Genomic DNA, 17,567 nt, shown 5'->3' with positions numbered 1-17,567 from the left:
CCAGGAATGACCAGTTACACAAAAGGGATCAACTTTAAGTCTTTGATTTTTCTATTTAAAATATGTTAAAGGATTGAAACTTTATTCTGAAAAATGTAATACCACTTAAATCATGAACATTTTACATTTCATAGCAAGTGAATGGATTGGTATGGAGCTCCTAATAGTGTGCATTTATAGCATCTCCAATGATATGTTTAGTAACGTATTTGAGTCAACACCTAAGTATATCAGTGTTCTCTAGTAAGCAACATGGATTGGTTATGTATTTAAATATCAGATTTCAGACTGCATTAAGTAATGTATAATCCTTCATTAACATGTTTATGATTTCAGATGTTAATGGTCATACCAAAGACTGGGCTGTCTACAAGAGCTAAAAGCATATTTCAAAAGATCTAAGGAGACAGACTGGGGTAAAAAAGAAAAAGAAAAAAAAAAGACCATGTGACCTGTTAGCAAGTTAGGTCCCTCCTGTTAGGTCTAGGTTCCTTGAGTTTCCTCAGATTCTAATAAATTCTTCAAGGAGAATCACCCAAGGTCGACATAAGCCATGCTCATGGGGACCATGGGATTTGTAGACTCCTTGTGTATATCCCTCCCCCCAAGAGTAGACTGGAAGGCAGCAGGAGAATCCCCTCTGGAAGTGTAAATGATGCTGACTGCCTGAGGAGATGATGTGTAGTCAAAGAGAAACACCACGAAGGCCAGACCACATGTTTCTGCTGAGCCTGGAGAACGCTTTGTCACTTATCTTTCAAATTTTAGGATTTGGGAGAGTATCATTCGATGGGCGAGGGAAAGGTCAAGACAGCACATCTTGTTTGCGGAGGCCTTGAGGTTACAGGCGGAGGGAGGATAAAGGGCTGGGAATGGGAGGGTGCTCTCCCGGCACTGGGGCACTGGCGGGCGGAGGGAGCAGGCAGCAGAGACTAGGAGTAGATTTCAAGCTTCATCGCACAGCTGCTCACAACACACTGGTTAAAACGACAATGCTTGTGTGCAAAGTCAACCAAATCATGTTGCCATCCTTTATTTTACAAGGCATGTTCTTTGTATAAATGGAAACAAAATTAAGAAAATGAGGAAAGATGATAAAAAGATAAAAATATTCACTATTCCAGAAGATAGACAGGATCACTGTTAACATGGTAAGGGGGATAATTCTGATAGCCTTTTTCATTATAGTTTCTTTGATATAGGGTCTTGCTATGCAGCCCAGGCTGCCCTTAAACTCGCAATTTTTCTTTCTCAGCCTCCCAACTAGTGTCATTACAGACATGCATCATCACATTTGGTTCAATATCTTTTATATAGTTAGATTCATAAACTATTTTAAATGCTAAATTATCTTTTCTTTTTTTTTTAGTTTTTTTTTTTCGAGACATGGTTTCTCTATGGCTTTGGAGCCTGTCCTGGAACTCACTCTTGTAGACCAGGCTGGATTAGAACTCCCAGAGATCTGCCTGCCTCTGACTCCTGATTGCTGGGATCAAAGGCATGTGCCACTATCGCCCGGCGAATTATCTATTCTTATTCAACTATAATAACTTGGTAATGACCAAGAAATAACTGTGCACTAACCAATGCTAAGCAATTAGTAACTTATTTAACAATGCCCTTATAAGTAATATTGCCTCCCTTGTTTCTGCTTGCTAGTCCCATACTTACCATAGTCTAGTACATAGGCATGTGCTGTTAGGAATACACTGTATTATATAATACTCTTTTGCAAATAAATTTGTTTATAAATACTCCTGTTTCTTAACATTTCCTTGGGAGAGATTGCTAGAAATAAATTAGTCCCATTAAAAATTATTAATATTTTATAATGCTGGATGGAAAATAGTCATTATCCAGAAGACTTTGTTTACACTGTCCCCCAATAATAGTCAAAGCCTTAGCAGTCATTCTAAAGCTAGTAACACTTTATCTTCATTGGACCAACAACAGACATTTAGGTTATATATTCTCTATTGTAAATAATACTGGACATGAGTGTTTTACATTCCATTCTGTGAATGAAAAAGGCTTCACATGCGAACTCTGCACAGCATGCAGTGAAGCCGGTTCTGAGAAAGCTAATTCTGCTTGTCAAACTCTGTCCTTAGTGGCAAATAATGAAGGTTTCCCTTCAGCATCAATCTTTTTAAATGTTCTCTGTTGAAACTGGTGTAGCAGACCTGTAATATGGCTACTCCAAGGGCTAAACCAGGAAGGTTGTGAAATTCAAGACTTGCCTGAGCCACAGAGTGAATTCAAAGCCAGCCTGAGTAAATTAGCAAGACATTGTCTCAAAACTAAGAGAAAAGAAGGCAGAGGCAGAGGGTGGGGAGGGAGGGAGACAGACCAGGGCTATAGCTTGATAATACAACACTTATGTGACCTACACTAAGGCTGGGTTCTGTCCCTAGCAGCAAGCACAGACAAAATTAAAAATAAAAAGCATGCTCTCTGTAGTTTTATGCAAACTTTGCTTTCACAGATTCGACGTATTTTAAATGCTAGTCAGGCACAGTGATGCATATCTATAACTCCAAGCAGAGGCAGGGGGATTGAAAGCTCAAAGCTAGGTTATATAGAGAAAGACCTTGGCTCATAATCTCTCATGTGGTATTACGTATACCTCTCCTCCTGCCCACTCTCTCTCCTCTGCCCTCCCCTCTCTCTCTCTTTTACAGACTCTCAGCACACACAAACCAAGCATCCACATATTTGAAATACATGAAATCTATAAAAAGGAAAATGAACAGCCCCATAGCAGTCTGAACTTCCAACCGAGGCCACAGCTTAAATTTCTACTTCATCTCAGGCAACACAGCTGGGGTGTTGTTCTGGATTCCAAAGAGATTACTTATTGAAGAATTGACATTTTTTTCTGTTTTAAGTTAAAATTTATTTGCCAGTGTTGAATATGCAAACGCATATTTCTCACCTTTTGTGTTATCAGCATTTGAAAGTCTTAAGTCTCAGAACCATTTTGTAGCCTCACCACTTACTGGAGAAATCAGTAAACTTTTATTGTGTATGTTTAAATTATAAATATTGGTCTTTATTGCAAATAAGTAGTGAGAAGAGAGGTGGCTTTGCGATTTTTATGAATATTTTTAATACCTGGCTTAATACAAGACAGATGTATTAATACAAGACAGACACACTTCCACAATCAATCTGCTGGGAGTAGCCCATCACATAATCTCCAGAAAACTGCAATGTATACAAATAAAACAGAACAAAAACATCTTCATGATACTAAGAAAACTCATTTGGGGACTGGAACAATGGTTCGGTGGTTAGGAGCATAGAAGGCTCTTGTAGAAGACCTGGGTTTGGTTTTGCCACATAGGATGGCTCACTCACAATTTCCCGTAACTCTTTTCCAGGGGCTCTGACGCCCCTTTCTGGCCTCCTCGGGCACCCACACTCACATGCGCACACCCACACAAGACACACACTCAAACAAATCTTTCAAACAATGAACAAGGATTGATTTGATGTTGTCATAGCTCCAAGAAGCTCTTGGGGATCAAACTGGAGAACCACTGACTGAACTCCTTATTTCTCTGTGTTTGTTCAAACCTGTTTTCTACCCCCAGAGAAAGCTTGCTTCTATATTATGGCCTTTTACCTCATGTTTCTCTAAAGCCATGCTTTAAATCTTTGTATCAATCCCCACAGCAGAGCTGAGTAAGAGCAATGAAAGCAGTGTTTTTCTCATACAAAACTCTCAACAAATAGAATGGTGTGTTATTAAATTTACTGAATATTGGTGAGCAAATTTCATTTAAATATTTTGTTACAGCAGGTTAAAGAAAGACATAAATAAAACTTTAAGAAGCATTTTTCGGTAAACAAAGGCTGGAGCGATGACCCAGTGGTTATGAGTATTTGCTACTCTTGCCGAAGCCACTTGTTCAGTTCCCAGAACCCATGTTCAGTGGCTCACAACTGCCTGTAACTCCAGTTCCGGGCCATCTGTTGAACTTTTCTGGACTTCACAGGCACCTGCACCCATAAAATATATTATTTTATAGACATTTCTTCAACACGTCCATTTATTCCATTTATTCAGAGAACAAGTGTCAGTTTGTCATGCAAATCGATGGGGAAGGCCAGCCATGATAAAAACATAGACATCAAAGGTAAGGAAGGCAAAGCAACTTTAGACTCCACCCAAGGACTGTGGCCAGCCAATCCCTGCAGTAGTTGATTTGCAGAGCCTTTGGAGTCCACTCTATCATTTCATCTTGTTCCTTTTGGTGCCTACAATGAAGTGAAATGCCAGTCTGACTCGTGGATGACATCCACAGATCGTTTAAATTCAAAGAGACAAAGGTGGCGCTCTAGCCAGCATCCAGAATACCTTGGGTGAGTGGAGAGGCTGTGACTAGCCACCACAGGGCTGTGATCTCAAGTAGAGGCTCATGCGTGAACTAAAAGCCCAGCAGATGGGCTTGCCAGGAGGAATTCCCCCACAGCTCTGTAAACTTACTCTACATGCAGGTCCTTCTGTATGTTGTGAATATAGTTTCTCTTAATGGTTGATGAATAAAGCTATTTCAACCAATGGGCAGGCAGAATTTAGCCAGGCAGGAAATCCCAACAGGGACAGAGACAGGTAGTATGCAGAGTTGGAGAGACAACACGTAGCTGCCAAGGAAGTAAGAAGCCTGGGAATCACCTGTAAGCTAAGATGGCGTGGAGATGCATAGATGAATAGAAATGGGTTAAGAGAAAGCTAGTCTATAAGAAGCCTGAGCCATTGGCCAAACAGTTTATAATTAATATAAGCCTCTGTGTGTTTATTTGGGACTTAATGACTGCAGGACTGGGCAGGACAGAAACTTCCATCTGCATGTGGGCTACAAGCCTCTTGACCAACAGCCCAAGGAGACTAGTGCTCTCTCCTAGGCACCAACGCAGATCTCTGAGCCTGTGACTGCATTCTCAGCTTAGGTCACAAGGGCACTCAATAAACACATTCAGGAGAACTCTTTCTAGTTGTGCATGTAGGTAACTAAAGTGATAGGCTTGCTGGACTGATGACAAAAATTCACTTTTCAGGTGCTGGAGTCATGGCTCAGTCGTTAAAGAGCTTGTGAGTGATCAGGAGAACTCGAGTTTGGATCCCAATACCCATGTACAAAGCTAGGCATGGTAGCAGATTCCCATAATCTTAGATCTGGGAAACAGGAGGTTCCCAGTAAGGGACACACTGCCCAGTGTTCTTGTTGAATCAGTAGACTCCAGGTCCACTGAGAGACCCTGTCTCAAAACACAAGATAAACAGTGATCAAGGCAGGACACCCAGTATTGACCTCTGGCCCCCACATGAATGTGTACACATGTGTGCATACATCCGCACACACATGCATATACACAAATGAACATATAAGCTTAAAAACCCTCACTTTTCTACTAAATCACATGGAACCAGTGACATGGCATGGGTAATTTATAAGCGGTCTGAACAGTCTGGATTGAGATGAAAGGAATGTAACATCACACATACCTACCCTAAGACAAAATTCTATGTTAATTTAGTGTTAATTAAGAACAGGCTTCCAAGTTTAAGCTCTACAGACAAAAAAAAACATGATAATCACCAAGGATTTATTCGTATATTTGTTACTCAGTTGACAGAATGTGCACCAAGGGGGCTAGGGACTTGGGTCAGCTCTCAGGGCAACTGTCTGGGATGCACACAGCTCAGGCTTCCATCCCTGACACCTCATGGATGGAGTGTGAAGGCTGGGGTATGGTGGTGCGCAGCGTTATCACAACACTGGCAAAGTGGGAGCAAGAGGATAAGAAGTTCAAGGCTAGCCTCAGCTAGCCAGTATACATGAGATGATGGGGGAAGTCCTTCTGTATGCATGTTTCTCTTATTGGTTGATGAATAAAACACTGATTGGCCAGATAGGAAAATAGGAGGGACTAGAAGACAAGGAGAATTATGGGAAATGTAGGCAGATGGAGTTGCCATGTGAGCCTGGGAAGACAGGACATGCCAGGTAGTCTCCGGTAAGCCAAGACCATGTGGAAAGACACAGATTGATAGAAATGGGTTAATAATTAAGACAGAGTTAGCCAATAAAAAACCCTAGTCACCAGTCAATAGTTTCATAATTAATATGAGTCTTGTGTGTTTATTTGGGGTTCTCAGTGGCAGCGGGACCCTGCTGAGCCAGAAACATTCATACAACAATGAGATTAACTCAACAAAACAAATAAAATGAAAACAAAAAAATGAGTGCATTCTATGAAAAAGGAGCAGAGCATATGGCTTCAGTCAGTTTTACTTGGTTTCAGGAATGACAAGGGTCAAAAAGATCATGACAGAAAATCTTGGTCTCTGTATCAATGCTGGCTTTAGAATCAATGTGCCTGACTCAAACTGTGATGTGCTCGTTCTTGAGCTGTGAAAAATGAATGCAGCAATGCCATCTGTCATACCGGCACTCTACCTGGCTTGGGCATCAGACATTGGTGAGACATGGGCCTCTGCTCTGTGCCCACAGATTCCAGGGCCAGCTGGTAGTCAGAAGCATGTCTCCCCTAGTGTGATGGCCAGCAAAGACCTGAAGAATGTATTGCCTTGAAACTGGTCTTACTATAAATTTAAACATGAAAATGCTTACCAAGTCTTGTCATGCCTTGCCTGTGTAGCAGGTGTACCCCACTATGCCATACATGCAGAGGTCAGAGAAGGGCCTGGGTGTCCCGCTCCATCGTTATCCACCTCTTTCTCTTGATCTGGTCTCTCACTGAACCTGGAGCTCACCACTCTTTGGCTAGGCTAGACCCAGTGATCCTCCCATCTCTGCCACCAAACAGCTCTAGGGTTACAGGCTGCCTAGCTGTGCTCGGCTTTTACATGGGTAATGGGGATCCGAACTCAGGTCCTCATGCTTGCTAAACAAGTGTTCTTACCCCTGAGCCATTTTTCCAGGTCTCAATTCTACCTTTTCTCCCAACACACAGATGTTCACATCCCTCAGGACAAAACAGAATGTTTTCTACAAATTCCCCCCTGTAAACACCATAACTAGCACTTAGTTTAAATAGAACAACACCTAAAATCTTAAAAGTGGGGCTGTATTAATATTTAAAAGGCATTTTAAAAAGTTTTATTTATGTGTTTGTGTGCCTCTATGTGAGTTTATGTATACCATCTGTGTTCTGGTGCCCACAGAGGCCAGAGGAAGGTGTGGGATCTCCTGCAACTGAAAACACAGGCAGCTGTGAACCACCTAACGTGGGTGATAAGAACTCAGGTCCTCTGCAACAGCTGTAGCATGCGCCAACTCTGAGCCATCTCTCCAAACCCAATTTGAATTTTTGTAATGAAAAAGGACTGTGCCCCAGTTGTTGGCTAGAAAGACGGTAACTACTTCTTAGATCTGTACCCCAGTTGATGGTTAAAAAGATGGTAACTACTTCTTAGGTCTGTGACCCAGCTGTTGGTTAGAAAGGTGGTAGCTACTTAGGTTTGTACCCCAGTTGTTGGTTAGTAAGATGGTAACCACTTCTTAGGTTGCATCAGAGAAGCACAGAGAACAGGTTCAACAGAAACTTCTCTTAACTAAGAATTCAGGAATGGTCTTTGCTCCTTTTTAAGAAGGATAGTATTTCTAATAAGTTGCTAACAATGCTAAAGTTGTTTACACTGGCATGTGTGTGGCTCCTTGAACATGAGCATTTGCCTGCTAGATTCCTGTGATGCACGGTGACAGACATTTTATCTGCAGCCACTTGCTCTTGGGAAAGCCACTCCTACCTTAGAGGTTATAAATGAAACCAAGTTACACACTTCCAGTACCACATCTGACCTCTGTAGTACACAAGAAAGGCTATTTTGAAAACCTTGAAGAAAACCGGAATAACAACTGACACTTGCATTGTCCCCAACGTAGTGAGAAGGTGACGGTGGGTACCACTGTGATTTATTGTTGCAGCATGGAAATAATCACATCACCTCAGCGTCACACAATCACACAGAGACTCTACAGCCAGAGGCTGCAGGCTTAATTGCCTCTTCCTTCACCTCTGGCTATGTGCCAACGTAATCATAACCTGATTCTAGATGATTCTGAAGTTTATCATTACAAAAAATTATTTCAAACAATATATTTCAATCATCTTCCTCCCCCTCTTCTGACACCCCTCAGATCTTCCCAACACCCCTACCCACCCAACTTCATGGTTTTTTCTCCATTAAAAAAAGAAAAGAAAATCAAATGAACAAAACAAAAAAAAACAATAAGACAAAAAGAAAACAATAAACAAGATGAAACAAAAAGCCCACATAAACAACAGAGCAACATGGAGTCTGTTTGTGTTGGCCAGCTACCTCTGAGCACAAGGCCTGCCCGGGAGAGCGGTTTCTACATGCAGTGACACTCCATTGGAGAAATGTGGCTTTCCCTTTCCCGGCAGGTACCAATTGCAAATAACTTCTTGACTAGGGGTGGGGTTTCGTGTCTGCTCTTCTACCTTCTTGGTGCTGCATTGAACCCATACAGGGCTTGTGATGGCATCACAGTCTCTGCTCAGAGTCCTGGTGTGGTTGGAAGACACCATTTTCTGGGAGTCACCCACCACCTCCCGATCTTCCACCATTTCTGCCTCCTCTTCCCCAAAGATCTCTGAGTCTTGAGGGGGAGGTTGGTGAAGACATTCCACTTAGGGCTGAGTGCTCCCAAGTCCCCCCTCTCTGCGCACTGTCCACTGTGGGTCTCTGTGTCAATCACTACCTCATCAAGAGGGAACTACTCAGAGAGGCCCTGCATTACCGATCTCAGGATGGGCCTTGCGCCGGTGGAGCCTGGCAAACCCTGACTAGCATGTATGAATCAACTAAGAACCACTGCATTGGATTGCCCACTACAAAATTTGCAGGACAGACTTGTCCCGAATGTTATTTACAGATACTGACAATGATGCAGAAAGTGGCTCCTCCGGTGTCAGAGGCAGTCTCCATCACGGAAGCTGCTTCTCTGGCCATTGCACACAGATCAGAACGAGACTCCTCCAGTGGGCAGTAGCATGGCTTTATAAAACTAAGACAGAACAGAAAGGTAGGGGAAACTGTAAATTCCTGCCCTCTACTTCAAACCCCTTTGACACATGAACAGCAAGAATCCCAGAACAGTCAACAAGGCTCAAGGCCTTTCTGCCTGCCCAGATCAAAACCTGCAATTTCTAGGACTCTCACCAGAAACCACTGGTTTTATTTTATGAGATGGCAATCTCACCCAAGGCATCTCTGAGCCACGCAATCATCTCAACCCATCAAAAGAAAGAGTAAGAAGCACTGAGATGTAAGCAGAAGCCTGCTTAATCTGCACCTCTCCCTCGAGGAGAGGCCACACCCACGCCTGGGCATGCCCAATCCCTTCCCTGAGCATCTCTTTCTGTTAATGGCATGCTCAGAATTTATATCAAATATCTTTTGTTAAGATTTATCTTTTATGTGTATGGGTAGTTTTGCCTGTTTATGTTCAAGTGCTTCATGTGTAGCCCTGGTACCCACGGGGACCAGAGGGGGTGCTGAAAACTAACCCTAGGTCCTCTGCAAAAGGAGCAAGGGCTCTTAACCAGGGGCCAATCCCTCAGCCCGGTATATCAAAATGCCTTCAATAAACCCCGTTTTTCCTTCACACGGGCTCATCCTGACCCCCCCCCCTTTGTGTGAAAGCCAGAGATCTAGTTTTACTCACACTGAGGCCCCTAAAAATGTAAGGGAGCTCCTTGGGCTGCTGCAGGCAACCAGCTGGAGCGCCGGCTCCATTCCGTCGCTGCTGGCAAAGCCACCCCAGGTCATATCCCTCACGCCACTGCTCAGGAGGCAGGCCTATACTCTCCCTTCGTCCTTCCTCTGTATCCTGATGTTTCAGGTAAAGCCTGGTGTATCTGAGTGGGGTTATCTTCACAGCGCCGGAGTCCTCCACACCCTGAAGACCCACCAGGGGAGCAGACTTGACACCACATGGCACCAGCAACATGCTCTTAAAATAGAACGTGTGTGTGTGTGTGTGTGTGTGTGTGTGTGTGTGTGTGTGTGTGTGTGTGTGTGTGTGTGTGTATTCTATCTGTGGACTGGAGGTCCCAGAAATGAAGCTACACCTGTGCGGAAGATTCTAGGAGGCCGACTAGCTGACTAGAGCTCTTGACCATGAGCAGCTGGAATGCGGCAGATCCAGAGTAAAGAGATCTTGGGCTGTCTTTGGTCCCTTTAACATTCATTGATTGCTAGCCTCTGTGTTAGATCCCACAACGTTTCCACAACTGATCAAAAGCCTTTGAATGCATTCATTTATCAGAGCTCTACCTCCCACCAACCCAAAAGCTAAAACAACCTTCAGACTACATGGAGACCTGTTCCATTAGATCTCCCTGCTTTGTTTTAAACTTCGCACTAGCTGTTCCCATAGCTTTTCTTTGTACCTATTTTAGAAATCATGAAACTACTTCCACTTTAGAATATGCTATCTCAGGAACCTGAAACTGGGTTCCAGCCCGTGATTGCTCATATATGATTCTAGGATAAACTCTCTCTCATTCCCTTTGAGGTGACAGCTGAGCTTTGCACTGATGCAACTGACAATAACTGGGTTAGAAATACAAAATTGCTAATACATGCAATTTTGTGGCATGTAAGATGGCAGCTTAATATTGGCATGCAAAAAAATAGATTGGCATGTCAATGGGCAGACTGTAATTATCATGCTTTCTACTTCAGGGTGACACCCACTGCTGCAGCTTTAACGCTAATTCAAGTTAAATCTCATGTCACTAGGAAAGTTATCTTCTGAAAATCCTGACTACTGAATTCTTGTTGAAAACTCAAACTGTGTCCAATTTTTGCACACATCTGATACATCGAGATACATCAGGTATTTAAGACAATTACCTATCTTAACATTGTGTGTTCATGACTTGACATCATCATACCGTTCTAATATACATATGATCTCGCTTCTAGTGGTTAAAAGTGGGTTTGTAGCTACTCGTATGAAACTTGGCTTTTCAGAAGTTGTATAGCCACATGGGCCCGATACTTGTCTGGCTACCCAACCTCCTAGGTTTGAAAAAAGAAATAGAAATGACAGTGTTGTGTTCCATAATCAAATACAAAACATGGTTAATTAAATCACATTATATTTAGATATTAGGAAAATATGGCATTAAGGTTTTCTTAGGGTGTATTTTGTAATAAGGGTAATATAAATAATCTTTTAATTTATTGATCATTAGTAGAAACAATTTGAGTTAAAATATATTTCCTATTTTGTTTGTAAAATGGGCTTTTAAGGAAGGAATGACCCAAATTTAACCCTCTATTTAAAAGGAGGCCCAGTTCTTCTAACCTGAAAAGAGCAGCCTTGGCTACGGGGGAGACTCTGCACCACAGCTGCATCAGGGTTACCTGATCACTCTTCTCCTCTATTTAGGGAGTGCGCGTTTGCAGGTCAAAACTATTTTTATGTCCTGTGACGTGTGAAGCTTCTTTATTGCTCTCTTTGAAGTGTAAGCTGAGTTACTATTAGTAGAAACAAAACTTTAAAACCCAAGACAGAGACAACAGGGCTGGGGGCGGGTGTCATCAAAGGGCCAGAAACAGTTGCACTTCTGGGACTTGGAGCTGATTTCTCTGGTCATGTGCACTTATGGTTTTGATGATAAAAATAGTATTGAGTTGTCTGATGCTCAGAGATGAATTGCTGAAAGGAAAAATAACCCCTAGTCCCTAAACCAGAGTGACTTTTGCAACACACACGCATATTTACTTTTTAGTATCTGTAGCCCTTCCATCCTTTCTTCCACTGTTATCACACAGCACAAACATGATCTCAAGCAATTTGAAGTCTTCAGAGCTACTCTCTTTTTAGAAGTGGCTCACCTGCATGTATGTTTGGGTACAACACATGTGTACCTGGTGACCACAGAGGTCTGACTAGGGCATCAGATCCCCTACAACTGGAGTTACAGACAGTTGTACATCACCATGCAGTGGCATGAGTCAAACCCAGGTCTGGGTGAGCAGCCGGTGGTCTTAACCTCTGAGTCCTCTCTCCAGCCCTAAGCCCTTTTGTTGAGACAGGATTTCACTGCATATCTCTGGCTGCCCTGGAACTTACTAGATACACCAGGCTGGCCTCTGTCTCACAGAGTTCTACCTGCCTCTGCCTCTGGAGAGCTGGGATTCCACCCCTTTCAATAATGTTGGTATCTCTCAGTTTATCTTCAGGCAGTATATTCACACTGGATATATTCAGATTCATTTATGCAATTGGCATCTGAGTGCCAGGGGTTGATGGAAATGATGCTATATATAAATCAGGGTCTGAACTTGAGACACTCAACACAATGAACACAGTGTAAGTAGAGTGATGGGAGATGCCATTCTGTAAATCTGTCTCTTATTGGTTGTTGAATAAAGCACTGTTGGCCAATAGGAGAGCAAGATAGGAGGGACTAGGAGTCGAGGAGGATTCTGGGAAAGAGAAACACAGGGAGTCATCATGTAGCCACCATAGAAGTAAGAGGTAAGAGAAATACTTAGATTAGCAATTATGAGGTAAATACTTAAGTCAGAGATAGCCAGTAGGAAACCAAGAAAATGGCCAACAGCTTTATAATTAATATAGCCTCCCGTGTGTTCATTTGGGACTGATGCGGCTCTGGAACCAGGCTGGCAGGAAGACTTCACCCTATACCAGAGAAGATAAAACATGAAGAAGAAAAAGACCCCTGAGTCTTTGCAGAGCTGAAGGAGTCAGGAGAACACACAGGAAACACAGATGGGGCAGAGGCGCCCGGATGTACACTCCCCCACTCTGTGCAGAGGCTAGAGCCCTGTGCGGATCAGCAATACTTATGGAATATGAAACCCTATCTCCATGACCACCTTGCACCCCTGTCTGTATGTGTGGTGGGATTAACCAAAGGAAAGATGGGGGAGGAGGACATCCAGGAGGGGAGTGGAAGGTGAGGCACACGCAGAAGAAAAGCAGCCAGAGGCCATTCAAACAGCAAGGATGAAGGGGTTCTAGAAGAGGGGACAGGGCAAACTACAGTCACACGCTGCTCTAGGAGGGCCCTTCAAAGACACTGTCTTCCAAACAGGATTTGGCAGGCAGGAGAAAGACACTGGGTGACAGCAGCTAAGGACATGTTTTTACAATATTTTGCTTACAGGATTCTACAACAACCAACATACATGTACACGTTATGGCTCCAAAGCCCAGGTTCCTAACTGATGAGAAGAAATAAGCTCAGCCTGGCGACACAATTCTGCAACCCGGCGCTTAGCGTGGAGACAGGAGGATTCTTAGTTAGAGGCCAACATCAGCTACATAGTAAATTCCATACTTGCTGGGCTACATGAGACTCTGTCTCAAAAGAAAATAAAGAGGGGCATTAATTCTTTGTCTAAAATGTGACTTAGGAAATTTTGCTTGGCCAGTTAATTACATGCACCACCCTTCTCCAATTAAGAAAATGGCATTTGCTTTTTCCAGTAGCAAGCCCGAGATCTCTACTCGCTTGACTTTCAAATAGCATTTATCCGGTATATATACAGCAGACCCAGGCTTATACAAAAGAGGGTGTCCTCCAGCTGTGTAAGGCATCATGGGAAATGCATTAAAGCATGCATTCAGGTTTCTGCAAAACAGCTATCTTTTCTAACTCATAAACAAATGGCTTGTCGCCTGTCCTTCTTGAGCATGGAACTAAATTCACAGCAGAGGTGGAGAGTTCAGAGCTGTGTGTATACTCACACGTGACAAATAACAAGGGGATCTGTTAACAAATCTGTATTTGAATCAACAAAATTCCTACAAGCCAAATTAGTCACCAACAAACGCCAAACCCTGCCACCCCCCCAAAAGAAGGCAATCCAGTACTGATTGGCAGATCTTGTTTCAGGTCATGGGGGAGAGCATCTGTATATCACCTACCCAGGGCTGACTCAACTCTGTCACCAGGACTCTGTGCTTTCAGACCCCAGGGCCTGCTTCTTGACACACTGCAGAGAACTTTCCCAGCAAGTCGCCAACCCTGCCGAGAACAGGGAGCTTGCAAAACTCTTCATAGGCCTATGTTTCCTGGCTCAGTGTCACAAAATGGAGACAGCAAAAATAATATACAAGGAACATCCCCTAACATTGCAATTCATTCTCATCTAGGATTCTTAGCTTCTCTCCAGACATACCCAGCCACTCACCAATCATGAAAAATTCTAAACAACCCCAGTGAAACTCATAGGTGTGTCATACGTGCACACACACCAACCCCAGTAAAACTCAAAGTTCACCTCCCCCTTTCTCTCTCTCTCTCACACACACACACACACACGCACACACAATATAAAAGTAGAGGGGGCCTGGCTGAGACGAGAATCAACAGAAGGAGAGAACAAGGGTAGCAATAGTGGTAGCGGTGCAGGGGTGAATATGACCAACACACGCTACACATATGCATGAAATGGTTACAAAAGGCCTGTCATCATACATAATTAACATAGGCTAATATAGGACATTTTTTTGGTTTTTCGAGACAGGGTTTCTCTGTGTTGTTTTGGAGGCTGTCCTGGAACTCACTCTGTAGACCAGGCTGGGCTCGAACTCACAGAGATCCGCCTGCCTCTGCCTCCCGAGTGCTGGGATTAAAGGCGTGCGCCACCACCACCCAGCAGGACATTTTTTAAAAAAAAATAAGAACTCTATTTTGTGGAAAGATAAGGACCAAACAGAACTCCTTCCACTTTCTCATGGCCACTGAACAGAGTTACCCATATCACCTGTCCAGGAGTTGACACACAAAAATGCAATTAAACTCATCCCTCAGTTAGCACTCAGGCGGACAGGAGAATGTCACCCTCACAGGCACCAGTGCAGCAAATAAGCCTGACACGTCTACTCAGGTAGGGTACATAGGTCACTCCCATCTGCCGAACTGTCCATCCTCATTCAGCAAGGGCACCAAGTTCAAGAGCAGGAGGGTGGGGAGTCCACTCTTCGACAGGGCGGATTCATGGAGATCTTGCTAAAGCCGCTGATGGAGAGACCTTGATGCACCAGTCTGCCCTAGGTATCCCAGAAGTCGTTGTCCTCATGTCCTCTCAGCCCACAATGCAATTGTGTGCTCCTGCTGGTGAGACAGGAGACCCTGAAGCTATGTGGGAGAACCGTGCGGGAGCAAACCTGTCTCCACTTTGGCATGGTTTTCCAGCAGTTACCACCGCCTGGCCTATTCAACCGTAAGGCTGTAGCCCTACCAGGTCTCTTAGCATTCCATTTGTCCAGCGTCCTAAGTTATAAATGGAAACCCCGCCTAAACGGGTGAGGCGCTAATGACTGGTTCTCTCTCTTCTCTTCTAGAATCTAGGACTTTGGTGACCTTTAGCAAGCCTGCTTAGTCTTCAGTTCTTTGCACCCAGAAACCTGAAGCTTCAAAGCTTCAATAGCTGACCCCAGGAGGCTGGGGTCCGCTGTGATGCTCAGTCTGTGTCGGAATATTTAAATTCCCTGATCTCCTTACCTGCCATTCTAATTAGCCACAGTGATGTATTTTTCTACAACGTCCAAAGCACTTTGAAATTGCCTTATGTATTTCTACTCACAAACATACTTAATGGTTGTTTCTATAACAACAACAATTGTCACCTGAGTTGCTCATGCCTTCATAGCCCTAAACTTCAAGGAAAGTGATGCCAGGGAGACTGAGGGACAGGAAGTACTTGCTTCTTCATCCTGCCACTGACTCAGGACTCAATATGCATAGCCACTCCTTCATGTGGAAAAGGGAGCCATGTAAGAGTCCCCAGCACTCTGGGAAACCATGAAACCTGATGAACCAAAGAAAGCAAGAAAATTCACAGTGCTTGCTTGTCATGGCTCACCAAACACAAGCCCTAGTCCAGTTCTGGCCCACGAGAGAAACTTCCATTTCTCTTCTGCTCCAGGTGGGCAGGGTGGGCACCTCACGTGTATGTTGAGGTGGTGATTTTTCCAGGGGCTACCCAAAGAGCTGACTTCCATTACATCTAACACAGCCATGATTCCAAAGGCCTGGGGGGTCACTGCTGGTCCAGGAGCATCCTGTAATCCTACTGACAGACACTAGAGGGAGTAAGAGACTAGATGCTTGGGTCAGGGGGATGGGTCCATTTCTAGCTAATGACTTACAGAAGTCCAGTGAAGGGTATTCACTATGGTCTCAGGAGCTCTGACTGAGTAGAGAAAAATCTTCCTGTATAAGAACTAGTCCTTCAAATCCCTCTGGGTGTGTGTGTTGGGGGAGAGGGGTCATGGACTGTTTTTCAAGGGCGTAGGGGCCATCACGAAAGTTACAAAGTGCATAAAGAAAGGAGAAACATGACTCAATCAAAATCCATGGATCTCAAGAAACAGATGGATATAAACCCCCTGATAAAGATACAAAACCACCAACAGAAAGCTGTTTAATGAGGTTAGGAAAACGTGAATTAAATGAAGACATCAACAAAAAGATTTACAATTATGTAAACAAGAAGGGACTACAATTGAGTCAGTCAGAAAGTTCACTGGAGATGTCCCACGGCAGACTTAGTGAAAGTTGTGCAAGGGTGAGCTCAAAATAGTGTGTATGCAACTATCCGGCCAGAGAAGAAAGAGAGAGAGAGGGAGGGAGGGAGGGAGGGAGGGAGAAAGAAAAGCAAAAACCTCAAAGCTCAGTGAGACATCATCAAGTGGATGGACATATGCAACAAAGGCTTTTGGTAAAATTGGCAATACATCCAAGGAGCAAGGTGAGGAGACCTATGCTCACCAACTGTATTCAGAAATCCAGCTACAGAAATCAGGGGAGAAAAAGCAATAAAATGTCTAGCTCAGAAAGGAAGCTGTGAAGTTGGCTTTGATAATTGATTATGTCATCTCTGATGGCGAACACCTTAAAGCTGGGGGTGGAAAGATGGTCCAGTGGGTAACATATGTTCCATGGAAGTATGGAGACCTGAGTTCAGATTCCAGGCCCCCTCAGAAAAACCAGGAGACATAGACAGCCTCATCACAGGACCTTGTTAGTCAGCCAGTCTAGCCAACTGGTGAACTAGTTTCAGAGACCTTTCCCAACACATAAGGCGGGCAATCACAGGGAAGGGCATGGATGTTAACCTCTGACCTCCCTCTCCTACCACACACACACACACACACACACACTCACACACACACACTCACACACACTCACACACACAGAAAAACAATGAAAACAAATCCCAGTGGCTTCCAGGGGTTCTGGGGCACAGAGTGCTGAGGATTCTCAAGACATGGAGGACTTTCAGGGCAGTGACCCTACACTGTCTAATATTACCATGGTGCACAAATGGCGCCATGCATGTGTCCAGGTCACAGAGTACACACCAGAGTCATCCCTAATATAAACAATGAGCCTCACATGATGCATACTCATCAATAGTTAACGGCTGTGTCACACAAGCAGACGACAGTGGAGATGAGGAGAGCTACACCTAAGGGACTTGGGGTGTTGAGGAAACACGCTGCTTCCTGTTCTGTTTT

At 43.9% G+C, this 17,567-nt stretch overlaps 1 protein-coding gene across 5 annotated transcripts in view; it reads right to left on the bottom strand.

The window, feature by feature from the left end:
* Positions 1–17,567, bottom strand: part of Kcnk2 (potassium two pore domain channel subfamily K member 2) — a 176,864-nt gene that overhangs the window by 83,708 nt on the left and 75,589 nt on the right. The gene's annotated exons all lie outside the window — the stretch shown is intronic.

This window comes from Mesocricetus auratus, unplaced genomic scaffold, assembly GCF_017639785.1.
Source record: "Mesocricetus auratus isolate SY011 unplaced genomic scaffold, BCM_Maur_2.0 Super-Scaffold_100676, whole genome shotgun sequence".
In the NCBI taxonomy this organism is placed as follows: Eukaryota; Metazoa; Chordata; class Mammalia; order Rodentia; family Cricetidae; genus Mesocricetus; species Mesocricetus auratus.
This window is presented reverse-complemented; position numbering and strand designations above follow the sequence as displayed.